Raw genomic sequence first — 27705 nt, forward strand, 5'->3', positions numbered from 1 at the left:
AAACTTTACATAATTGTATTAGTTTTGCAAACTACTTCTTCTTTTAACCTTCTTTCTTGGGCTTCTTCTTATGAGGAGATGTTTCTCTGCTACAGCATCATAAGCTTTCTTAGGTATCTCCTCAGTCATATCTAGAGTCACATTGTTCTTTATGTACTGAGAGCATTATTTCTTGTAAGCATCTTCATCTTCTTCAATCAGGTAACATGTATAATCTGCAACTTCCCAAACTATGATGTGCTTCTAGTGTCCTTCTACAAAGGATTCCTTGCTTTCTGAATCATAATCAGAGGGATAGACAAGTCTTCATCCACAACTCCCTTCAGGACCCCAAAACCTTTACTTTAAGTAGTAGTTCTGGCAGCCCTGCATCCAAATAGCAGGTGAAGGCACCAGGTTGACCATCAATGGTCTCCATGTCGTACCCACCTTCAGTCACCCCCACTTGTCCTTCACAGATCTTATTCACACCAAACCTAGTGAGAGTCTGAGGGTCAGCAGGTGGCTAGTCGAACAGGTCACAGGATAATTTTCCAGGGCAGCCTTCACACCATATTTTGGAAGTTGATGAGCATAAGCCACACAAACTAACATATCTCCTTCTACATTGAAGAAGCAGTCTGACAAATGGTATCTCTTTTGGTTATGTGAACTATCACCCTGTATTTGACTGTGTTGTACTTGTTTTTATCCTGGATTACCAAGCATTTCTGAGCATAGTAATCAGCTTTACCCTCTCATCTTCCTCCAAATTTCGCTTGGTGTCTCTTGAAATAGGCCTTATTCCTGATACCTTTAACAAACCCCATCCTGCAGAACAGAGTGCCCACTGCTAGCCACTGACCTGCAGACTCAACACCTCCGGGGGTAGGAGTGGGGGCAGGGATAGGGAGATGGCTGAAGCCTGTGCTCAGGCACAGTAAGTAGCCAGAAACTTCCTCTTTAAAAAGAATACCTTTGGGATAATTTTCTTTCTGGCAAGTTACACTTCTGGGAAATTCCCACTCATGGTACAGTCTATTTCTCAATGAAGTCTCACACTTTTCTTGAATCCTGCCCCAACTACTGCCCCCTTTCAACTGAGACTCTTCTCTTTCCTCTGTCCCTTGCTCTCTCTGGCTCTTTAATCCCTGAACTGGCTCTCCATAGGATTTCTTCTTCTCTTTACCTTCCTTTTTCTTTTTTAACCCCTTTTCCTCTCTCCCTTTTCTCTTTCCTTTTCCTCTCTTCCTTTTAAATCATCATTGATAAGGCAAAAGTGAAAGCCTATCAAACTAAACTAGCTATTGACTGAAACCATTAAATAAATAAATTCAATAATTTTGAAAAATGAAGAAAGCAAGTGCCTTGGTTTGATGCATTTTATGAGAAAATTAAGTCAGAATTCACTTAATGAACATCAAGAAGGCATTTTTAACACACACACACATAAGCAGCAAAGAATTAGGGGTCAAGAAAACCATTCTAGCCGATTTTGCCAAAATCAATTTAAGCACATAACCTTTCTAAACCTCAGAGTGACAATTTTTGACAAGAAGGTACTAGATTATTTTTTCTCCTTCTAATTTCAAATTTAATAAACTTTTTATTAAAGTGAAAGACTAATTCAAGATTAAAAGTTTTCTAAGTTTCAGGACACAAAGCAAATAATTTGAATCTTTTTACTAAATGCTAACATAGACCAGACCAAAAGGTTTATTACATCAAATAATGTGTTTTAGGCAATAACAGAATTCTAGATGATAGGAGAAAATACTAAGAAACACACATACTAAGAAATACAACCATTCAGCACCTCCCAAAAACAAATATAAGAATTGTCCATTCCTCTTCTATCCCCAAACTCTACATATTACTCAAGTCTTACCATAAGCTTCACAAAATCTCCCTGACGATTCTTTAGTTAGCATGAAAGACACCAGGGGATAAACCAGTTCATGTAACCAGTCTTCCCAACACAACCATAATGTTATCACATAAGACATTATCACATAAATGTCTATGTGATAGAAATCATGTACTATACCTTTTTAAAAAAATTAATTTTAAATAAATTGACCTGAACTGAATTAATAATGTGTATAGAAAGCTAAGAAACTCATATAAAATTCAACATCAACTCTGAAACAGTAAAAAAAAAAAAAAAACGAAACCAATATACATCACTTAAGAAATTGTTTTCAGAGTAATTGAAACAGGAAATGGAAATTAAGAAAAAAACCTCTTAAGTACATTGGAATAAATGCAACTTAAAGTTTATAGTATCAATACTTTAGATACCTACAAGTGTGGCTATATAATTAGTATGGTGTAGGCTTCTAGAAAGATATTTTCATAAAGAAAACTAAACAAGAAATTATTTGGAATGCTCAAATAAGATTATCCTCTTCTTTTTTCCCCTACAGTTTACAATCCCTGTTTAGGGGCCTTTTACAACATGTTTACCACTATGAAAAGTCAAATCATTAAACTCTTCACTAATCATATTTCCTTATTAATGCATAAATTTGTGTAAGTTTTAACACACATGGTCATTCATCCGAACATATACCCCAATTAAAAAAAAATAATATATTCAGCCTCTAGTGAGAACAAATTCAGATTGGTCTGCATGTATAGCCTACATTGAAATAAGAATGCTTATGATTAAATATTGAAAATTTCCCCAAACGTTATATAAAGCAAAAGAAAGAAAGCACAAAAACATCAGTATCCTTAAGGAACCATCAGCTTCTTTTTGTTTGCTCCAGTTATAAATTTTGCATCTGTGCATTGCTGCCTAGATTTTCAAAGGGTTCTGCAATAATTAATTTAACAGTCTACCCATGGTGCTGTAATATATCCAAGAACTTTTACATTTATATAATTTATAATATCCATATGAAGGACAGATTGAGATCCAGGTTGAGATGGGACTTATTTAAAAATAAGGGCTGGGTCACTCTGACTGGGCAGGATTTTGACCTGAATGGGGGATAAAAATCCAGTCTACGGTCTTAGTTACAAGGTCTGATATGATCAAGCACCAGTCTATTACTGTGATTAGCTGCCTTCCACTGAGTACAAGCTATAGTGGCCTTCTTTCTGTTCCTTAAGCACAACCAAGCTCAACTTAGCCCGAAGATCTTCACATCTCTGCTTGGAATTCTCTGTCCGAGTTGGACCCAAGCTCAAATATCAAGCAGATTTTAATCAAATATGACCTCTGAGAGAATTTTTCTATCCACCTAGGGAATATATATATATATATATATATATATATAAAACTATGTCTTAAGCAAAGAATGTTATAATCGTGTTCATCTATGACTAGCTATATTAGCTCCTAAAGTCCCTTGGATCTAAGTCTGCTACTTTTACTAAAATTGGTTTTTGTTGGTGAAAATCACCGATTTGGATACTTGTTGAATATCAGCAGGTTACAGCTCATAAGATCACCAATGGTTTTGGGTTGGTGGTTAACTCACCCTTGTCAAACTACTCTCTCCAGTAAGAGAGAATCTGCAACCTAAACACTATGGTCTGCTTGTGCATTACACACAGATTAGGGGCTATGCCACATTGAAAACAAACAACAAAAAAAAAGCAGACAAAGAAAACAAACCTTTGCTCAATATGAAAGTAAGGAGAGGCACTATCTAGTTGAATCCACTGTGCTTCCCTTGAAAATTGCTCTTGAGATTTTATTTAAAAATATAAATTCTACCTGTTATTCTTTGATTAAATTACGCATTTGAGGAAAAGCTACTTATTTGGGCATCTTCTTTCTTTAGAAAATCACTCTCAAACTACACTTTCAATACATTTTTCAACCTGCACTGAAGGCCAAAGAGTAGGTTTGTGACATCTGCTTTTTCGTTGGCATGTATACTGTCATTGTGAACAGGTCCAACTACAAGACTCAATAACCCCGCAAACAGCAAACAACATGAGATAACTGTCAGAGTCATGATAAATCTGCTAACTCCTGAAGATGATGTCATGTCTCCTTTGGCTGCTGTCAGTCTGCCTTCGGGGGAGACAGGGAAAGAACAGAATACTACCCTTCAATGGGAATCTATAATAAGTCACATGCTTTATCCATATAATCCTATTTAACCTTTTCTTTGCATTCACATTAAGGGTTATCATCCTCTACAGATTAAGAAACAGAAACAAGAGATTTTATGTGATTTACCAAAATCACCTGGACAGATAAGTGAAGGACTGGAGCACTTGTACAGATCTGCCTGATGTTCCCCCATCCAAAATGGCCAAAATCTTTAAAGTCAGGCAAACTTTATCCATAGACACAGCAACTATACTAATGATTATAGCTCATATATTTCCTTGCCTCCCAAATTATCTTCTAATTTTTGTTGCCTACATTTTTTGTTTTGTTTTTGTTTTTTGCTTTCTCTTATTATCATCCATATTATTAGCATTTTAGTGTAGCTCATGAAATTTTGGCTGTATCACAGGAAGTTCACAGAGGAGCAATGTGCCACTCCACTTGTCATTTTAAGTTGCCATTTTCAGAGTCCATTTGGTCATGGATGTTTCTTTTAATAATTACCATGACAATGTATTTCATTGTTGATATTATTGATTGCTAATGGCCAAACCTACTTTGAAAATAATAATACTAGAATTTTTAATGCAGATGTTAGATACTGTAAATATATAAATTGCTCACAACAGACCACAAATAGTGTAAATTTGGCAATCTGACTTGTCACTAACATAAAAATGCTATTGAAATTCATTCACAGCCAGTTACATGAAGGATAAAGGGGGGAAAAAAGGAGAGGGAAAGGATATAAAATTTAATAAAGATGAAAATGTGAGCAGAGAATGAAACAGGCATATAAACAAGCAGAAAGGTCCATAAAAACAAAGCTATACACAAAAATGAGTATTACTCTGAAGTATAAATTTGTATCCTAATTTGCTGATTTCTTCCAACTGTTATGACATCCCATGTTATGTCTGGCCCATTGGTTCAAACTGACCTTCGTTTCACTACAGCTATAGCAGTACCAAGCGAGCAAGCATGTCTGTACACAATGCTTCCACATCTGTCCATCACCATCCAACAATATAATTCCTTTACCTTTGATAAAGCAAGCTAATCAGAGAATAAGTTCAGAGATCCTTTGTTTCATAGACACTTGCTAGTCTTTGGCAACAGCTGACTTTATGAAAAGTGTGTCTCTTTTAAAGATGAAAGAGAGGACTATCCAGTTGAAGACAATTGCATTTTGTGAATATTTGTCATGTTTACAGATAAAAGGCCTACCTTTGTTTCTTATAATTCATAAATACTTCATAAGGAAAGGCCTCTTTGAAGGCTTATGATCATATTACAAGGCAGATATGATTTTGATTAATCGAGATTGCCTATGTATTTCCACTGTAGCCTTTAAGAGACAAAAGTTTAGAAGTGGCCCAACGCCCTCTAAACGTCATCACAATGGCTGGCTGAAGGAAAATACAACAGCTCTTCGAAGCTCCAGTGTTTGTTGGTAACACCTGTGATGGCAGGTGGCTCTTCATGAAAAGCAAAGCACCACTTTCCTCTTCAGTGGAGACCGTGATGTTCCACAGCAGGTCAGCTGACCAGGGTGCTTCAAGTTCAGTTTTATACTTCTGAAGAACTGGATTGTGAGCACTAACAAGTTCCCAATTTAGCCTGTTAAAAATTTAAAGAATGGTCTGCTTTCCCCCCCTTAACATACATTTTCCTTCACTAAGTATAGCAGGAGATGTAATCTAGTGACCTTTCAGAATCCAATTTAAATTTAAATGATAGATTTTAAGATTTTTCAACTAGACATGTATTGAGGTTTGAAAAAATACTAATCTTCCCAGTATACTCCAGGGAGAAGAAACGAGGTAAAACAAACCAAAAAAATGAAAAAGAAGTATCACTGAAAGAGTAATTTTTCCCCCCATTACCTGGTACACACATTATTTACACGGTGAGAGATAGAACAGAACCAAATCTTAATATGCTCAAGGTATTTTACAACAATTGCACTTTTCAGGTATAAAATGAATAGAAAATAGCATGGATACATTGCAGGCCTATACCAGGCAATGACTAGGAAACTTATGACTAAAATTTAATATGATATAGTCAGAACTCATCTGGTATATTAAATTTAGAATTCCAAATCTAAGAGGGATATAGACAAATTTAAGTTTGCTAATAAATAAGAATTCAAAACCACGTAATGCAATAGGAAAAACAATTGGGGAGAAAATGGAAATACACATTCTGCAAATAGAAAAAGCCCCAGGGTATTATACTCAAAGGCACACCATAGAGAAAAGTGATTGGATCTGTTTTGTGAGTGTCCATGGGTTATAAATTGATAGACAGATTTTTAACTCAATGTAACAACAAATTTCCTAATGGAGAAACCTATTCAAATATGGAATAGGCTACCTCATGAGATTGGTTTCACAGTACTGAAGACATCTAAGAGGAAGCAGAAACAGAGATGCTGAAGAAAAGATTGAAGATTAAACTCTGTTACTGAGGTCTCTTGAAAGACTTGAGTCTATGAATTTTCCAGTAAAGAATTGCCTACAATAGGAGAGATTGACAAAGAGAGCATCTCAGAGTAAAATAAATACCAACATACAATAAGTAACATTATCTAGTAGCAGAAGTAACTGTAACTAAAACATAGTTTATAAATGCTTCTTTGATGATGTGTTAGGCAATACCCAAGTATAAACAAGGTGACAAGTTTGAATTGTGAAAACCAAGATGTTACTGATGAAATTTCTAGAAAAATAATGTATTGAGAAAAGAACAATGATCTGCATTACGCAAACATTTTCACAGATCTTAATAAAATGTGTTCACCAGTACTAATCCAGCACTGATGGGAAGAAAGAAATACTAGTTGGTAAATCCAAATTCTCCACTTATTACAGGTTGTAGTAGCACCAATCAGGCAGAAATGGTCCATAAGATGCTTACTGTACCGAGACTGCATATTGTCTAGGACCAAGCAATGTTTACAGTGTTAATTTCATGCTCACTTTAAAAATCCTTAAAATTACTTACTTGAATTCAAAAACACTTTAGAATAAAACAAAGGTGACTTTCCTACTGAACACAAGGGTCCTGACTAACTTTTAAGGCATATGCTCCATCTAATATTATTAGATCATTTTTTAAAATATGAGGTTAGTGTGAGTGTCATCCCTATACTCAGTCTAAGCTATGGAAGGGGATTGTAAACTCTAAAGTTGAGGATTAGTTCAAGTCACGGTGATTTTAGTGGGCACTGATGTTTTAAGACTGCAAAAGCAGCAGATGTCCTGATCTGACTATTTAAACAAAAATTACTTTAAAAAATTATTTGAAAAATTATACCTATGTCAATCCACTTTTTAAAATGAAGACTACTTTCAAATACCCAGGAGAGGTAATAATAAATAGTTATTAACATTTTCATGTACTTTCCTTGAGCTAATGTGTTTCTTATGTAAAGAGGTTTCTAAAAAGATTTAATTAAACTTCTGATTTTGAGATAATTGGAGATTATCATGCAGCTACATAAAATAACAGGGAGAGATCCTGTGCAGACTTCACCAGTTTCCCCAAATGTTAATATCTGAAAAGCTATGGTACAAAATCCTAGCCAAGCTGTGGCACTGATACACTCAAGATACAAAATTACATCACAGGCGGCTCTTCTGATAGCCTTTTACATTCACATTGCAAAAGAAACACCTTAACTAATGTTCTCTTAGAAATCTCTGAACTTGGATATGCTGCTGCTAAGTCACTTCAGTTGTGTCCGACTCTGTGCGACCCCATAGAAAGCAGCCCACCAGGCTCAGCCATCCTTGGGATTCTCCAGGCAAGAACACTGGAGTGGGTTGCCATTTCCAAAAAATGACACTTCAATTTATATAAAAATAATGAGAATGTATCTATAATGTTTCCATATAAATTTACAAAAAACATGGTGGTTTTATGGTCTTCTCCTATGTCTGTCCATGTTGAAATCAGCATTAAAAAAAAAATGATGTATATATTTATAATTAAATTTATAATTACAGGTTATCATACTAATTAAGTAAATACTAATTAATTAATTAATGCACTGGTCATAACAAATACCCTCTTCCAACAACACAAGAGAAGACTCTTTACATGGACATCACCAGATGGTCAACACCAAAATCAGATTGATTATATTCTTTGCAGCCAAAGATGGAGAAGCTCTATACAGTCAGCGAAAACAAGACCAGGAGCTGACTGTGGCTCAGACCATGAACTCTTATTACCAAATTCAGACTTAAACTGAAAAAAGTAGGGAAAACCACTAGATCATTCAGCTATGACCCAAATCAAATCCGTTATGATTATACAGTGGAAGTGAGAAATAGATTTAAGGGCCTAGATCTGATAGATAGAGTGCCTGATGAACTATGGAATGAGGTTCGTGACATTGTACAGGAGACAGGGATCAAGACCATCCCCATGGAAAAGAAATGCAAAAAAGCAAAATGGCTGTCTGGGGAGGCTTTACAAATAGCTGTGAAAAGAAGAGAAGCAAAAAGCAAAGGAGAAAAGGAAAGATATAAATATCTGAATGCAGAGTTCCACAGAATAGCAAGAAGAGATAAGAAAGCCTTCTTCAGCGATCAATGCAAAAAAATAGAGGAAAACAAAAGAATGGAAAAGACTAGGGATCTCTTCAAGAAAATCAGAGATACAAAAGGAACATTTCATGCAAAGATGAGCTTGATAAAAGACAGAAATGGTATGGACCTAACAGAAGCAGAGATATTAAGAAGAGATGGCAAGAATACACAGAAGAACTGTACAAAAAAGATCTTCACGACTTAGATAATCACGATGGTGTGATCACTCACCTAGAGCCAGACATCCTGGAATGTGAAGTCAAGTGGGCCTTAGAAAGCATCACTACGAACAAAGCTAGTGGAGGTGATGGAATTCCAGTTGAGCTATTTCAAATCCTGCAAGATGATGCTGTGAAAGTGCTGCACTCAATATGCCAGCAAATTTGCAAAACTCAGCAGTGGCCACAGGACTGGAAAAGGTCAGTTTTCAATCCAATCTTGAAGAAAGGCAATGTCAAAGAATGCTCAAACTACCACACAATTGCACTCATCTAACAGGCTAGTAAAGTAATGCTCAAAATTCTCCAAGCCAGGTTTCAGCAATATGTGAACCATGAACTTCCTGATGTTCAAGCTGGTTTTAGAAAAGGCAGAGGAACCAGAGATCAAGTTGCCAACATCCGTTGGATCATAGAAAAAGCAAGAGAGTTCCAGAAAAACATCTATTTCTGCTTTATTGACTATGCCAAAGCCTTTGACTGTGTGGATCACAATAAACTGTGGAAAATTCTGAAAGAGATGGGAATACCAGACTACCTGATCTGCCTCTTGAGAAATTTGTATGCAGGTTAAGGCAGCAACAGTTAGAACTGCACACGGAACAACAGACTGGTTCCAAATAGGAAAAGGAGTTCGTCAAGGCTGTATATTGTCACCCTGTTTATTTAACTTATATGCAGAGTACATCATGAGAAACGCTGGACTGGAAGAAACACAAGCTGGAATCAAGATTGCCGGGAGAAATATCAATAACCTCAGATATGCAGATGACACCACCCTTATGGCAGAAAGTGAAGAGGAACTAAAAAGCCTCTTGATGAAAGTGAAAGTGGAGAGTGAAAAAGTTGGCTTAAAGCTCAACATTCAGAAAACGAAGATCATGGCATCCGGTCCCATCACTGCACGGGAAATAGATGGGGAAACAGGGTCAGACTTTATTTTTCTGGGCTCCAAAATCACTACAGATGGTGACTGCAGCCATGAAATTAAAAGACGCTTACTCCTTGGAAGGAAAGTTATGACCAACCTAGACAGCATATTGAAAAGCAGAGACATTACTTTGCCAACAAAGGTCCGTCTAGTCAAGGCTATAGTTTTTCCTGTGGTCATGTATGGATGTGAGAGTTGGACTGTGAAGAAAGCTGAGTGCCGAAGAATTGATGCTTTCGAACTGTGGTGTTGGAGAAGACTCTTGAGAGTCCCTTGAACTGCAAGGACATCCAACCAGTCCATTCTGAAGGAGATCAGCCCTGGGATTTCTTTGGAAGGAAAGATGCAAAGCTGAAACTCCAGTATTTTGGCGACCTCATGAGAAGTGTTGACTCATTGGAAAAGACTCTGATGCTGGGAGGGATTGGGGGCAGGAGGAGAAGGGGACAACAGAGGATGAGATGGCTGGATGGCATCACTGACTTGATGGATGTGAGTCTGAGTGAACTCTGGGAGTTGGTGATGGACAGGGAGGCCTGGCGTGCTGTGATTCATGGGGTCGCAAAGAGTCAGACACGACTGAGCGACTGATCTGATCTGATCTGATACTAATTAAATAAAAGTGATAATTAGATTGCTTATTACTGTATTTAAGTACATATACCATATTCTTATATTTACATAAAATTATTTATAAATCAAAATATTCATAGCAGTTAATTATATGCCATGATAGATATATGACAGAGGATAGGATGGCAGATTGGAACTTATAAGTTATTTAACACAACAAACATTTCATTGGGGTGGGTAAGATAAGTATATGATAAAATTGTGACTTTATGTGGAATGGAGAAAAATTATAAAGTAAATAACTATTTATATAATTGTTTGAAAATTATCCTCTATGTTAGAGACTTTCACATTTAAAAATTCTTTAGGGAGTTAATTAAAATAGAAAAAGTCATCACCACAAATATATGATCAAGAGATTTAATTTTTGGCTTTGCATATTTATTTTGACATTTTTAACTGCATTTTAATATGAGGAAACAAAATATCATTTCATATTTAAAGCAAAGAGTTCATTTTTTTTTCAGTAGGTCTCTTAGAGTAAAATCTTTCATCATAAGTAAAATGGTATAGTATTAAAATGTCATCACCATTAAGATATTTACAAATTTATGAAATGAAGTATCTCCATACTTATGAAGAACTTGACTTTATAAGTCAGAGAGTATATAAGAAAATAGATCATGATTTGTTATTAAAAATATTGCTTTAACAAATTACTTGGGGGCACAAATAAAATTAAAGCTGAATGAAATGAAAGTGTTAGTCACTCAGATGTGTCTGACTCTTTGCCACCCCGGGGACTGTTGCCTACCAGCCTCCTCTGTCCATGGGATTCTCCAGGTAAGAATACTGGAGTGGACTGTCAGTCCCTTCTCCAGGGCATCTTCCTGATCCTGGAAATGAACCTGCATCTCCTGCATTGCAGGCAGATTCTTTACAATCTGAGCCACCAGGGAAGCCCCTGAATTATATAAAGCATATGAATTAAAAAGGCTTTACTATATGGTAGTGTGAAAAAATAAAACTATTTCTGAAACAGAAATAATTTTTAATATCAAAAGCCAAAAGCAGAACATCCTGCATGAAAATATCTCATGAAATGTACAGAATAGTCTCCCAGGATATATATATATATATATATATATATATATATATATATATACACTTTTATTTTAGGTACAATACTTAGATGATAAGCATTAATTGAAGGACAAACATATGCTGTTGGAGTACAGTCAAAAGGCAAGTCACTGATGTGACATGTTGTCTAGTAGGAAAGAATAATATGGTGATTTTTTCAATGTTATACACACACACACAAACACACACACACACAAACACACACACACACACATACATTATTAGATCTATGTAAATGCAGTATTTAAGTAAGAAGGTAAAGTCCAGATTAAGTCTATTGGAATGAGGCAGGCAAGAGGATATTTAAAGGGACAGGGGTTAGAGGGTGTGGAGAAAAGGGAACCCTCTTACACTGTTGGTGGGAATGCAACTAGTACAGCCACTATGGAGACCAGTGTGGACATTCCTTAAAAAACTGGAAATAGAACTGCCTTATGACCCAGCAATCCCACTGCTGGGCATACACACTGAGGAAACCAGAAGGGAAAGAGACACGTGTACCCCAATGTTCATCGCAGCACTGTTTATAATAGCCAGGACATGGAAGCAACCTAGATGTCCATCAGCAGATGAATGGATAAGAAAGCTGTGGTACATATATACACAATGGAGTATTACTCAGCCATTAAAAAGAATACATTTGAATCAGTTCTAATGAGGTGGATGAAACTGGAGCCTATTATACAGAGTGAAGTAAGCCAGAAAGAAAAACACCAATACAGTATACTAATGCATATATATGGAATTTAGAAAGATGGTAACAATAACCCTGTATGCGAGATAGCAAAAGAGACACTGATGTATAGAACAGTCTTTTGGACTCTGTGGGAGAGGGAGAGGGTGGGAAGATTTGGGAGAATGGCATTGAAACATGTATAATATCATATATGAAACGAGTCACCAGTCCAGGTCTGATGCACGATACTGGATGCTTGGGGCTGGCGCACTGGGACAACCCAGAGGGATGGTACAGGGAGGGAGGAGGGAGGAGGGTTCAGGATGGGGAACACGTATATACCTGTGGTGGATTCATGTTGATATATGGCAAAACCAATACAATATTGTAAAGTTAAAAAATAAAATTAAATTAAAAAATAAAGGGACAGGAGTGAGGATAGAGACTATAGAGCTTTTATAAAGGTTTCCAACAAGAGGAAATAGATATTTGGTCATGAAATATAAGATAGAGTATAAAGCAAAGTAGAGCACGGAAGGCATTCCAAAGGAGAAGGGATGGCATGGATAAAGACACAGAGTCTTGGTACCTGAGAGAAATTGCACTGTTGAATTTAAAGAAGTAGAAAGTGATCAGATAAGGACTTCCTGGTGACTCAGTGGCAAAGAATCTGACTGTTAATACAGAAGACACCAGTTAGATCCCTGGGTAGGGAAGATCCCCTGGAGAAGGAAATGGCAACCCATTCCAGTATTCTTAAATCCCATGGACAGAAGAGCCTGGCAGGCTACAGTCCACAGGGTTGGAAAGAGTCAGACATGACTTAGCTACTGAGCATGCATGCACAAAGTGATCAGACACTTAATCTCTGAATTTGCCAAGGACTTGAAATTTATCCTTAAGACATATTATTTAAAAATGTGATTCTTATACCCATAGGGCTTCAGTGAAGATGCCTCAGTGCCAAGTGGACAGGAATCATGGGGCTGCTAGCGGCAGCTGGAAAAACACTAGCTTGGTGCCTCAAGACACAGAAATAAATAACCTACTGTGACTATTGTCTACTGATCTCAGAGTCTGTGTGCTTCCTCCTAGGACTGGCTAAGGATATACAATAAAGAAGTGCAGTCACACCCCTGTTTCAATTAGACTTTTAAATAACACCATCTATTTAAATATGCATGTTTCTGAAAATTTAGCATTAGATCCTTTTGAATATCAAAAAAATTGTAATTGAATGTATCCATGCACCCATGGTTTCTGTCCTGGGGACAATAGCATACAAGGAGTTAGGCTTCTCTTCTGACTACTTCACCCATCATCCGCAAAGCAAGTGTGCACACACACACTTTTACAACCACCAGACTTTTTCTTAGACAGCTGCAAACTGAACAGTACCTTTGTGCTGCCTACTGCTAATTGCCATTCTAATCGCCTAGTGCACAATGGCAGTTTTTTGTGCTCAAGATTATCCAGACAATCAAGGAAACCCACCTTCAGTCAGTAGATTACAAACAGTAAAGACAATATCAAAGAAATATTTGGGACCATATTTGAGATGGCATAACTGACTTGTGAAATCCTGTTTAATGTTTTTGGTTCTGATATGTCTATCTCATATGAACAAGAAAGTATCAATCTATGACATAATCTATAAGGGGGAGGCAGTTTCAAGCGTCAGAAACTCTACAATAGATGCTAGATCTCCATTTACAGATTAGCATTCATCTGTTTAGAAAACAACTGTCATAGGCTATAGTTTATCACAGAATGATTTACACTTGTCAGTCACACACAACATCTGCATTTGAGAAAGTTTATTACTCCAGCAATACTATGAAGAATATATTTGGTGATGAGTTGAGTATATTGAATCAATTATCTCTCAAGCTTACTTGGCTTGTAATTAATTATACCTCCTGCTGTGACTTTATTATTTAATAGATTTGCTCTGGAAAACTGTAATTCTTTAAATTTATTCTTTTTTTGTTCTCAACTTTTTGGAAATGTTAACTATATGAAAACTCAAGGAAAATGGAGGGAAAAAAATTGTCTTTCAAGCATTTACCAATTGCCCCTCTCTAGCCTTTAAAACAGCTTCCAGTGGAATTCAAAGGAAGACTTGTAGTCCTAGCAGAATTCCAGCTTTATTCAAAGCCAATTTTCTTCTTGGTTCACTGGCAGGTGGGTCCTCAAAATCACTAAAAAATCCCATATTATTCCCATAATGATGAAACAACTCTCTCACTCTCTCAGATAGCATTTCTATGTCTCCTTTCAGCTGGAATTTCCAACACCTCTCTCTCAACTTTTCATCTTCAGCTGACTGTTAAGTGTTAGTCACTCAGTCGTGTCCTATTCTTTGTGACCCCATCGACTGTAGCCCACCAGGCTCCTCTGTCCATGGGATTATCCAGGCAAGAATACAGGAATGAGTAGCCATTTCCTTCTTCAAGGGATCTTCTTGACCCAGGGATCGAACCCGGTTCTCCTGAACTGCAGGCAGATTCTTAACCATCTGAACCACCACAGAAATCCTTAGCTGACTGCCTTAACTTTAAAAATAAATGAAAAAACAGAAGCAATTATAGAACATCATCAACACCCAATCAAATCTACCACTCCCTCTGCTTAAAACTCATATACTCCATCTCCTTATTATATCAGATTAACTATCCCTACACTTCTCCAAGACCAATCCTCTATTCATACTCCAAATCCCTTCTCTTCCCATATCAAAGATTTGTACCTACAGTTATCCATACTGACTCAGCAATTTTCCATTCTCTACTGGTACAACCAAATCAGCTGAAATATCTCCTACCTTAAAAGAAACTTTTTTGACTTATAGTTCTCTATTTCAGCTACCAACATACTTTTCTATTCCCCTTTAGAGAGTATCCCCTCATAAAAATTATCTGCACTTGTTGCCTTTTCTTTCTCACTTTACATTCATTTTTAACCCATCAAAAATAGAATTTCAACCAACCATTCCCATAAAACCCTTTTTTTAGTCCAAACAAATGACCTCCGGTCCTAACCAATGTTTAATTCTCAATCTTCATTTAACTTAAGCCCAGCAGCTGCAGCTGGCATGGTTGAGCCCTCCCAGCCTGTCCTCCTTTTTCACCTACAGATCCTTCTTCCTGACGTCATCACATGAGAGTAACTTAGGGCTCAGCAGCCAGACTATATCTCTCCTCATCATCACTTTTCAGGTAAACTGATTAAATCTCATAGCTTGAAATATCTTCTATAAACAGATTACTTCTGATTTTAATTTGCTAGCCCTAATGCCTCCACTGAATTCCAGGTTCAAATATTTGACTGGCTACTCAATATCTTAATTTATATGTCAAATAGTAAATAGTGAAAGTCGCTCAGTCATGCCCACCTCTTTGCGACCCCATGGACTGGGGCCTGCCAGGCTTCTCTGTCTGTGGAATTCTCCAGGTAAGAATACTGGAGTGGGTAGCCATTCCCTTCTCCAGGAAATCTTCCCAACATAGGGATCAAACCCAGGGCAGGTGGATTCATCAGCAGAGAATAAACTGAATAAAACCAAAGCAAATCCAAACTCCTTCAAGGACCTACAAGGCTTTACATGATCTAACAACCACCCAAATCTCGGGGTTTTCCTAAAAATATCCCTCGCCTACCATTCTGCATCTCTCTTGCCTACCTTTGAACACACCAAGCCCATTCCCCCACATGGACTTCACAATGCATTCTCCTCTCTGTTCACTCACCCCCCAGGGCTTCATATTGTACTTTACTTCATTCAAGTCTCTATTTAAGTACTACTTCTTCAGAAATGGTTATCTTGACCACATTAAAAAAACAACTACAGTCAACATTGAAAACTTCTGCTGCTGCTAAGTCGCCTCAGTCGTGTCCAACTCTGTGCAACCCCATAGAAGGCAGCTCACTAGGCTCCTCTGTCCCTGGGATTCTCCAGGCAAGAATACTGGAGTGTGTTGCCATTTCCTTCTCCAATGCATGAAAGTGAAAAGTGAAAGTGAAGTCACTCAGTCATGCCCGACTCTTAGCGACCCCATGGACTGGAGCCTACCAGGATCCTCCATCCATGGGATTTTCCAGGCAAGAGTACTGGAGTGGGGTGCCATCGCCTTCTCCCTTGAACACTTCTAGCTGACTTTATTCTTCCTCATGGTACTTGCTACTATTTGGAAATTTTATTTTGTATTGTTTTCCTTCCCTATAGAGAGGGCTCAGAGAATTGGGGTCTTTTCTGTTTTTTTTTTTTTTTTTTCTGCTTCCTTTCCAGGGTTGAGGAATATTGTGTACATAATAAGTACTCAAAAAATATTGTTAATTAATTTAGCTAATTCAGCACCTATGTGTGCCAGACTTATTTTTAATACATGATTCTAAGCAGATTACTTTATCATCAACATATGTGTACACAGCCCCCTACTCCTAACATTCATTTTTAAAAAGCATGGACATTTAGTGTTTATTTTATACACTATATTAGTCAATTTTAGTTGTGCTGTGATTATGAACTGTAGTTAAGAGCAAAAAATCAAGACATTCAATAGTCTATGACTAACTTGTTTAAAATTTTGGATTTTAGATGTCTGTACACACATGTATACAAACATGTACATAATAAGAAAACCCAAGACAAACATCTAGTGTACACTGATATAAACTAGTTAACATCTACAGACCAATATAATTCATAAACACATCCAACACAAGAATCAGATTTCTACTTTCTGCAGGATGTTAATAAATCCTTCACGAAGAGTGGATAAAAGGACCAAGCCTCCCTGTGGCTTATTCCCAGTTTCTCTGAATTTCCTAGCTTTATGCTCAAATGACTGCAAAGGTTTACATTTCTTAAGGCAGACTTCTAGCTACAACCAGTTTTTTTTTCTCTAAATACTGAAATAATCAGCACAGCAGGGAAATAAGCCAATCATTGGGAAGCAAAAAAGGAGAGAAAACCAAAGCTCTGCCCCCAGCAGACACAGACCCAGATCTTCCCCAGCCTCAGAACTTTAATCCCTCTTGTATTGAAAAAAAAAAAAAAAAAGAGTGGAGAAAAGAGAAGGGAAGGGGAGGGGAAAAAGAAAGATTGCAAACAAACAAACAAATGTTTCTCTCCTGCCTCAATGAGAAACATTCTTAGGTCTTCACCATCTGTATTCACAGATGACTATCTAACTTAGACAACAGAGTATTTGGTTCTGAGTGGGGTTCTTAACTTTTGTATTGCCTATGTGTTAATATTTTATACCTGGTCTGCCTGTGGCAAGTGGAGTCTATATAATAAGACTTTTAAAAAAAACATAGAGATAACTTTCTCTTAGCTCTTTGCAGAAAGTGATTAGCAAGAATTAAAAAAAAATTAAATCCATGACTTTTTTAATTTTTGGCTATCCTCTTTTAAATATAACAGAGTGCAAACTGCCAAATGTACAGCTGAGACCTATGAGAGAGACAGACAGATAAAGAGATGGATGGAAAGAGAGAGGACAAAGAAAAGAAGTCGGAGAAGAATAAAGGCAGCCAGTCAAATCTTTGATACGCTGATAACGGAAGAATGATACTAACGTTTTGTTTAAGTCAGTGTGAATCCTGAAGAAGGTTGTATTATTGCTTACTGTTTGAGAAAATAATGGTTAAAAAAAAGTTTCATTTCTCTAAAATATACACTATATAAATGTACTATTAATATATGTTGATGGGGGTTTGAGAATGATAAGAGATAAAAATGAAATATTTAAATAAACAATTAAAATGATAACACGCCCTACTCGACAAAGAGAAACCCATAGCTTGGAAGGAGTCATGCTGCTGCTGCCAAGTCGCTTGTCGTGTCCGACTCTGTGCGACCCCAGAGACGGCAGCCCACCAGGCTCCCCCGTCCCTGGGATTCTCCAGGCAAGAACACTGGAGTGGGTTGCCACTTCCTTCTCCAATGCATGAAAGTGAAAAGTGAAAGTGGAGTCGCTCAGTCATGTCTGACTGTTCGCGACCCCATGGACTGCAGCCCACCAGGCTCCTCCGTCCATGGGATTTTCCAGGCAAGAGTGGGGTGCCATTGCCTTCTCTGAAGGAGTCATGCCTTGGATGCCAAAGAAAAAGCTATCCTAGTTCCATCCCCTAACTACCACGAGTTGCTGTCACTACACTTTTATCTCCTTTATCCCTCAAGACTAGAAAGTGTTTGACATACTTAGACACAAATTTGTTGAAAGGATAAGCAAATGAATTAATACATTTATGTTTTTCTAAGGGTCTCAGAGTATAATTTGAGCATAAAGGGTCTTAAATTCTAAGGGATTAGTGAATATTTTTATTTTCTATTAAGAACACAAACTGCAAATAGGATTCATTACAAAAATGTAAAACCATCATTAACAATGATTATAATATAGAATTTGCAAAGGCACACTCAACAAAATATCTCCTAAAGATGAAATCAAAGGAAAAATAGGTAAGTCATCACTGTTTTAAAATATAAAATGCACATTTATGTGCAAATCTTACCTACAGATTATGATAAATAAGTGAAGAATGAAGAGAGGAAGCCTTGAGCAAGGGGACACTCAAGAGGACTGATTTTAGACTGCCGCAGTTAAGAAGGGGCTTTTACACTGTGAACTGAAAAATAAATAGGAGCTGGCCAAACAAAGTGAATACTCCAGATGGAGGGAAAAGTGTACACAGAGGCCCCAAAGTGAGAAAAGCACCAGAATGGCGAGAGATTAATGAACGAGAGGAAGAGTAAGTGAGGATGAGACTAGAGCCAGGTCCTTCAAAAATCTCGTAAGGCATGCTACGGTTTTGGGTTTGTTTTTCTTTTAAGTCTCTTGTAAGTGCACTGAAGTGCTTCAAGGTCAAAGAAATTTGAGAAATGAAGTACTATTGTGTAGCACTTACTTGAAGGTTCAAAATGCACATTAGCTAATTAAAGATTCCAAGCATTTCAACTAAAAAGAGATGTGTTGAGCTTGATTTAATTCGGGGTTTTCCAAATTTACTGGAGCACCACACGTTCTTCATGTGATACACATTGTTATCCTCCTGAACCTTCCTCCCTGGTGGATCATTTCCTGAAGTAGTCACCTGGAACAATCTGTTGTGACAAACCTGAACGCCAATGTTACTTCATGAACAAAGTAAAATAACATTTCCTGTATCTGGGAATAAAAGGACATAAGATATTCAAAAAGTATTACTTCGTAGAGATAATTGGTTTCATTTTTACTCAGTTGAACAATTATTTGATAGTCTATTTTCTGGCAGGCTCTGCACTACTGTGCTAAGCAATGAGGTTACAAGGTGCACAAGACCTATACCGTAATTTGAAACCCTTAGAAAAACATAAACGTATTAATTCACTTCCTTATTCATTCAACAAATTTGTGTCTAAGTCAAGCACTCTTCTAGTCTTGAGGGATAAAGGAGAACCAAGACAAGGGTATCTTTGCTTTGCTGCAGCTCATATTCTTGCTTGGTGTGAAAGTGAAAAGAGAAAGTGAAAGTTGCTCATTCATGTCCAACTCTTTGTGACCCCGTGGACTATACAGTCCATGGAATTTTCAGGCTAGAACACTGGAGTGGGTAGCCATTCCCTTCTTCAGGGGATCTTCCCAACCCAGGGATCGAACACAGGTCTCCCACATTGCAGGCAGATTCTTTACCAGCTGAGCCACCAGAGAAACCCAAGAATACTGAAGTGGGTAGCCTGTCCCTTCTCCAGCAAATCTTCCCGACCCATGAATTGAACCGGGATCTCTTGCATTGCAGGCGGATTCTTTACCAGCTGAAGTAAAAAGTAAACTAAATAACACAATCCAAAAACTAGTATAGTAAACTACATATTAACATGAAAGAGAGCAGAGAGTGGAGGTAGATAATTAAATAAGAGCATTTAACACAGGACAGCAGGTAGGAAAGAGAAACTGGTTTTGAGAAATAATTTGCAAGGAATATAAAGAGAAACTGCAGTGGTTAGACGGATATATGTTCAGGTTTATATGATACATAAATTTGAGATCAACATATACGCTGATGTGGAACAAGCCATGGAACAAGCCATAAGATAATAATAATTAATTCTTATTATGTGCCAGGAACTGTTCTAAGAACTTTACATATTTTTAATACTTCAAATCTCTCAGGAGTTCTATGAGGTAGGCTCTTTAATCATCATTTTAGAGACGGATGTGGGTACTAGAATATTTGAAATTATGTGTGTGGCTGGCATTATATTTCTTTTGAACAATGTTGTTCTTTATGCTTCTCAGAAGGACTATTGGGTTTCTATGTTGCACACTTATTTTGTGCATCCTTCACATACAATTCCCCATTTTTCCCCTACTGACCCCACTGGCCAGCAGCCTGGCAGCACAGCAGTCTCCAGGACCAAGCGGTCAGCAAGGAGAGCAGCACTGAGGCTTCTCTCGCCACCTCTAGGACCTGAATGTGCTCGTCCCTTCATTTTATCACTAAGCTCTCCAAATTATCTTCTTTTCCAGGAAATCTTAGATACTTCAATTCTGGAGAGGGCTGGAAAAAGAGAGATGGGCTATTTCCGATAATCTTTCAGATAAAACCACACAAGCGAGTCAATGAGCCATGGCAGAAACCAGGAGAAAAAGCTTCATGTCAAGCAAAGCCCAGGCCAGATTAGTTTAAGACAACACTTCTTAATAACATTTTGTCAGAGGGAAAACATCAGGGCAGATGCTAGTCCAGGCTGGGCTCCAAACAACAAACACTAAGGCCTGATACCCTTACCCATAGTCACTGTCACAACATCAATGGTCACGCAGAATAGAAAGAGATAGGAGATGCAGAGAACTAAGTAGGCCCTCTCCTGCCTGAGCTGATCTAGGCAGTGTTACAGCAAACAGCTTAGCCATTAACCCGAGAAAGTGTCACCTGAATCCATTATTGGGGAAAGCTGATTTAGAATTAACATCCTGAGACTAAAATGCTGTCTTCCCATCACAACAAAGCACCATAAAATATTCTAAGAAACAGATGTAATGGTCCCAGATTTAGAATGCGAAAGAGTCAGGGTAGTCAATCCAATAACTGTTGAATAAAATGCCTTCGGCACCTCAAACTCCTAAAAATAATAAGTAGAGGGACTCTGCTTATTCTGCATTGAGGGAGACAAAGTAGTCCACATAAAACAAATCTTCACAGAAACTCTCTTTAAGATAAAGAGTTAACAGAAAACTTTAACTTAATCTCCAACATTTAAAAATTTAACATTTTAACAAAAATACTTTGAAATAATGTTTTACTTTTTCCTGGTGCCTAAAAAGACACTTTTGAATATGACTTAAAGTTTCTTTTGTTTTTTTTTAATGACTCATGTTCATTATGATCAATTATTATACTCCACTGCAGTCTAATGATGCCCAGAGGGACAATTACAGACAGTGGAACTGTTTGCTGCCGCACCTGAGTGCCCTTGCATAGCTGTGCTCACAGTGCTGGTTTCTGACTTTGATGGGCTTTCTATCGCTACCAATGCTCTTGGCCGTGATTTCTCAATACTGTTAGATTTTGATCACCACTGGTCATTTCCACAAATGTTCCTAATTTGGAGTTTCTACCAAGAAAACATTTTCATGTGTTTTTAAAGAATAGTGAGACCACAACAAAAATTTACAGCAATAATGACATGCATTGGGCTCACAAAAAAATTGCAATTACTTGCCTTCAAGCCTCTAAATATGCTTCAGAGGAATAGGTTGGCTAGTTAATCTGCCCACAAGAAGACTGTAACAGTGCTGTGGCAATGACAGTAACAGAGGCGATTATCACAACTATAAACCAGACACAGGGAAAAGTGAGAGCCTCATTGTTGTTCAGTTGCTCAGTCATATCTGATACGTTGCAACCCAATAAACTGCAGCACGTCAGGCTTCCCTGTCCTTTACCATATTCTGAAGTCAGTGAGACCATCCAACCATCTCATCCTCTGTTATCTCCTTCTCCTCCTGCCTTCTATCTTTCCCAGCATCAGAGTCTTTTCTAACAAGTCGGCTCTTCGCATTAGGTGGCCAAAGTATTGGAGCTTCAGCTTTAGCATCAGTCCTTCCAATGAATATTCAGGACTGATTTCCTTTAGGATAGACTGGTTTGATCTCCTTGCAGTCTAAGGGACTCTTCAAGAGTCTTCATCAGCACCACAGTTTAAAAGTATCAATTCTTCAGTGCACAGCCTTCTTTATGGTCCAATACTCATATCCATACATGACTACTGGAAAATGACAGCTTTCACTATACAGACCTTTGTCGGCAAAGTAATATCTCTGCTTTTTAACATGCTGTCTAGGTTTGTCATAGCTTTTCTTCCAAGGGGCAAGTGTCTTTTAATTTCATGGCTGCAGTCACCATCTGCAGTGATTTTGGAGCCCAAGAAAATAAAGTCTGTCACTGTTTCCATTGTTTCCCAATCTATCTGCCATGAAACAATGGGACCAGATGCCATATTCTTAGCTTTTTGAATACTGAGTTTTAAGCCAGCTTTATCAATCTCCTCTTTCAACTTCATCAAGAGGCTCTTTAGTTCCCTTTTGCTGTCTGCCATAAGGGTGGTGTCATCTGCATCCCTAAGGTTACTGATATTTCTCCTGGCAATCCTAACTCCAGCTTGTGCTTCATCAGCCCAACGTTTCTCATGATGTACTCTGCATATAAATTAAATAATTAGGGTGACAATATACAGCCTTGACATACTCCTTTCCTAATTTGGAACCAATCCATTGTTCCATGTCCGGTTCTAACTGTTGCTTCTTGACCTGCATACAAGTTTCTCAGGGGGCAGGTAAGGTGGTCTGGTATTTCCATCTCTTGAAGATTTTTCCACAGCTGGTTGTGATCCACACAGTCAAAGGCTTTAACATAGTCAATGAAGGAGAAGTAGATGTTTTTCTGGAATTCTCTTGCTTTTTCTATGAGCCATTGGATGTTGGCAATTTGATCTTTAGTTCCTCTTCCTTTTCTAAATCCAGTTTGTACATCTGGAAGTTCTTGGTTTGCGTACTGTTGAATTCTAGCTTGGAAGGACTTTGAGCTTTACTTTGCTAGCCTGTGAAATGAGTGCAATTTTGTGGTAGTTTGAATTTTCTTTAGGATTGCTTTTCTTTGGGATTGGAATGAAAACAGACCTTTTCCAGTCCTGTGGCCACTGCTAAGTTTTCCAAATTTGCTGGCATATTGAGTGCAGCACTTTAAAAGCATCATCTTTTAGGATTTGAAATAGTTCAGGTGAAATGCCATCACTTCCACTAGGTTTGTTCATAGTGACTCTTCCTAAGGCCCACTTGACTTCACTCCAGGACGTCTGGCTCTAGGTGAGTGATCACCACCATGGTTATCCAGGTCAATAAGATCTTTTTTGTATAATTCTTCTATGTATTCTTACCACCTCTTCTTAATATCTTCTGCTAGGTCCATACCATTTCTGTCTTTTATTGTGCCCATCTTTGTATGAAATGGGCTTCCCTTATGGCTCAGTTGGTAAAGAATCTGCCTGTAATGCGGGAGGCCTGGGTTTAATCCCTGGGTTGGGAAGATCCCCTGGAGCAGGGAAAGGCTATCTACTCCAGTATTCTGGCCTGGAGAATTCCATAGACTGTATAGTTGATGGGGTCACAAAGAGTGGACAGGACTGAGTGACTTTCACTTTCACTTTTTGCAAGAAATATTACCTTGGTATCACTAATTTTCTTGAAGAAATCTCTAGTCTTTCCCATTCTATTGTTTTCCTCTATTTCTTTGCATTGATCACTTAGGAAGGCTTTTTTATTTCTCTTTGCTATTCTTTGGAACTCTGCATTCAGATGGGTATGTCTTTCCTTTTCTCCTTTGCCTTTCACTTCTCTTTTTTCTCAGCTATTTGTTAAGGCCTCTTCAGACAACCACTTTGCTTTTTTGCATTTCTTTTTCTTGAGGATGGTCTGTCCTCTAGCATTTAGTCTGTCACTAAATCTTTACAGTCACACAAAGGAGATACAACTAGAATCTTATTTTATAGATAAGAAAATTAAACTTAGAAATGTTAACTAACCTGGTTTTGGTTACATGCTAAGTGGTGGAAATAGTATTTGAACCCAGCAGACCTCTACCCATTCTGTATAATTCCTCCAAAAGTCAATAATTACATTTATATATTTTTAAAGAAATTACTTAAAACCTAGATGCAATTAAAATAAAAAAGCTACCGAATCTTAACTCTGTCCATTTCTTCAGTGAATGTTAATTTTGATTTATTTAACTTGATCTTAAAAGGCACTTATTTTATTGATTCATTGGCTACTTAAAATGAAAGAGATGCTAACATAATTCTGCTGAGTGACAGTATCACACAAGTTTAGGTCGATAAAATTATGACTGCTAATGCAAAGAAAGTTGAATTACAATGTTGTGTTCAAACTGTGATGTCTTATTATCATATCTGACTCAGTATCTAATTTACTACTTAATTTTAGAGGTTTTATAGAATCTGAAACTCTCTCAACCTAAGGCCCATCTCAGAGTCCACAGATAGCCCTGGTAGCCCAGAGATTGTTATCAATCCCAAACTTTTGTTCGCTTAGTCTGCACAATAACTTCAAAAATATAAAGTAATTGCAGACAAGAAATTAGCCTCTAATTAAAATAAATAAATTTAAATTTAAAAAATAAAAAGGAAATTCACATCTAAAATTCATTCCCATTTTGTGAAATGAAAAAAAAAATGGGAATATTTCATATAAAATGTGGGCTTCTGACTTACTCAAAGAACTGGAAGATGTGGCTTCACGGGTCACATTCTCACATGGTAATCATTATCAGGAGCTTGGAATGGCAGCTCCTTCAGACAGGACCTATTTGTTCCGGGTTGCCAAGACTGCCACCTGCTCTGCTTCCCTCAGCAGTGACTGAGGTATGGCTGGTTTGTGACCTGAGACCTGCTTTCACCTTTAGTAAACATCTGAAAGTACAACTCTAAACTCTTCATAATATTCTACATATAGTACTTCATGCATTTCCAATGATGTTATTTTATATAGTTTAAACAACTACTCTGTGGCACATAAATATTATTATTATTATTATGAGCTCTTCATATATGAAACTCAGATTCAAGTGTTAAACAGCCTGCTTTGAGATCAGAGAGATAAAGGTCATTTAATTCTAAAATCACCGATGTCAAATCTTTTATATCTATACTATAATTAGTATTTATTATTAACATCATCATTGTGGCTGGAAGTATCATTGACAGCTTTCTTCAGTGAACAGAGTTCTAAAGAGTAGGTGTGCTGTGCTGTGCTCAGTCGTGTCTGCCTCTTTGCGACCCCATGGACGTAGCCTGCCAGGCTCCTCTGTTAATGGGGATTCTCCAAGCAAGAATACTGGAGTGGGTTGTCATTTCCTCCTCCAGGGGATCTTCCTGACTCAGGAATTGAACCCAGGTCTCCCACATTGCAGGCAGATTCTTTACTGTCTGAGCCACCAGGGAAGTCCAAAGAATAGGTAACCGTACCAAACTGATACTCTGCAGTGTCACTTTCATGGTAAGAAAATTTGATGTTGAAAAGTTTAAGAGACAGATAGTGCTTTACTTAAATTGTAATCTATAGGAAACAATAAATTATTAACTTTACTTCCACACTTAATATATAACAAATAAATCACTAAATTCAAAAAATTAACAAGTTATTACTATCTTTTTCAAATGCAAAATGGTGGTAAGTGAAACAGAGAAAAATGAGGCAGGGACAGAAGATGGGAAATGGCAAAAGATGGGAGGAGACACTGTATATCAGGTGGTTAGAGAAGAAAGTTCAATAAGGTACGCAAGGCACCTAATGCCTTTAAATTGAATGACCCTTCATAAAGGCTACCACTCTAATCATCATGCACTTCCCTGCTGGCTCAGTTGTAAAGATCCACCTGCACTGCAGGAGACCCAGGTATGATCCCTGGGTTGGGAAGATCCCCTGGAGAAGGAAATGGCTACCCACTCCAATACTTTTGCCTGGGAAATCTCACAGATGAAGAAGCCAGGCTGACCACAGTCTGTCCATAGAGTTGTAAAGAGTCAGATGCTACTGAGCACACATACACATACACTAACAGGTAGAGGGTTTTTTTAGCGGTAATAAAATTTTTCTAGAATTGATTATGGTCATGGTTGCACAGCTCTGTGGCTAGACTCAAGGCACTGGAACTGCACACTTTAAGTAGGTTCATGGTATGTGGACTCTAGTATTCTTGCCTGGAGAATTCCATGGACAGAAGAGACTGGCAGACTACAGTTCATGGGGTCACAAAGAATCAGACATGACTGAATGACTAACACTTTCTTTTCACTTTCATAATCTTCATGATCATCATCGCTTACAGAGACCAGGTGACCCATTAGAGAGTTAGTTGGCCTCATTTGCCATCTCTACACAATGCTAAGAATAGGCATATCTCTTAGAAAAGTTGGCTGTTACGCCGTTTTGTTTCCAAAAGAATTAACAGAAAATGTCAACTATAAGTTCTCTTGAGTTTTACTAATTCTTCTGGCAGAGAGAAGTTTGAAATGCTACTCGAGAAAAGGTCTAATCTTGGGGAGATATTTTAAGCTGGAAAGAGACAATGAAAGAAATCCTGATGCTGATGGCTTGTCTTACTAACAGTGAAAGAAAAAGAAGATAGAGTGAAGACCAAATAGAGAAATCTCAACATCACAAAATGTGGATGGGAAATTCAGAAGTTAGAGAAAAATACATCTGATCACTGATCCAAATGAATGGCAGTAGGGGAGACCCTCAACAAATAAATAATTTTTATGTTGCTGATAAATATGTGTCCTTCCAAAATTTTAAGAGATATCTATACTTTCTGAAAATAACCGGCTTGCTATAACATGGGTTATTTATCAGCAGCATTACACTAAGGAAATCATTCAGCTAGGAAACCATGAAATACCTCTTCATAACTTCAAAACTGCTAGTCCATAACCTGGAAAAGAGACATGCTTAAACAAGTTGTTTTGGTACACACAGATAAAAACAGAAAAATTGATTTTTTTTTCACATTGCACCTGATTGTTTAAAAAGGTCATAAGAAAAACCGAGATATTATCATTGACTTGAGAAAATTCCCAGACTTAAATGAACAACCATTGAATAGGGACTTTCAGACCATTTTCACAAGCATGTACCCATATCTGAAGTTTAAAAAGCTGCTTCTAGAGGCATGCTCGATATTTTCAAATTTAAGGTAAATTACCAAGAACAGTCCTATGTTAGAGTGAGTTTGCATTTAAGAAGGTCAGTGTTATGAGTAAGACCTAAATACTCAAGATATTTTCAGGATATCCCTGTGTACTTAAATTTTAGACTTGTGGGAATAAACGAGGCAGATAATACCAAGCACAAAGTTTATACAAAGACTGTAAATCCTTACTCCAGTGCTGTGCTCTGCATCAATAGAAACCTTTCTGCAAAGCTGAATAATCTCATAAACCCTGT

The 27705-nt window shown here is 37.5% G+C and overlaps 1 protein-coding gene and 1 pseudogene across 1 annotated transcript in view; both read right to left on the reverse strand.

The window, feature by feature from the left end:
* LOC133256681 (large ribosomal subunit protein uL18-like) overlaps window positions 1-27298 on the reverse strand; it is a 35341-nt pseudogene extending 8043 nt beyond the window's left edge.
* Window positions 1-27705, reverse strand: part of GBE1 (1,4-alpha-glucan branching enzyme 1) — a 315992-nt gene that overhangs the window by 116709 nt on the left and 171578 nt on the right. The window lies entirely within an intron of this gene.

The sequence above is a fragment of the Bos javanicus genome, chromosome 1, assembly GCF_032452875.1.
Source record: "Bos javanicus breed banteng chromosome 1, ARS-OSU_banteng_1.0, whole genome shotgun sequence".
Lineage (NCBI taxonomy): Eukaryota > Metazoa > Chordata > Mammalia > Artiodactyla > Bovidae > Bos > Bos javanicus.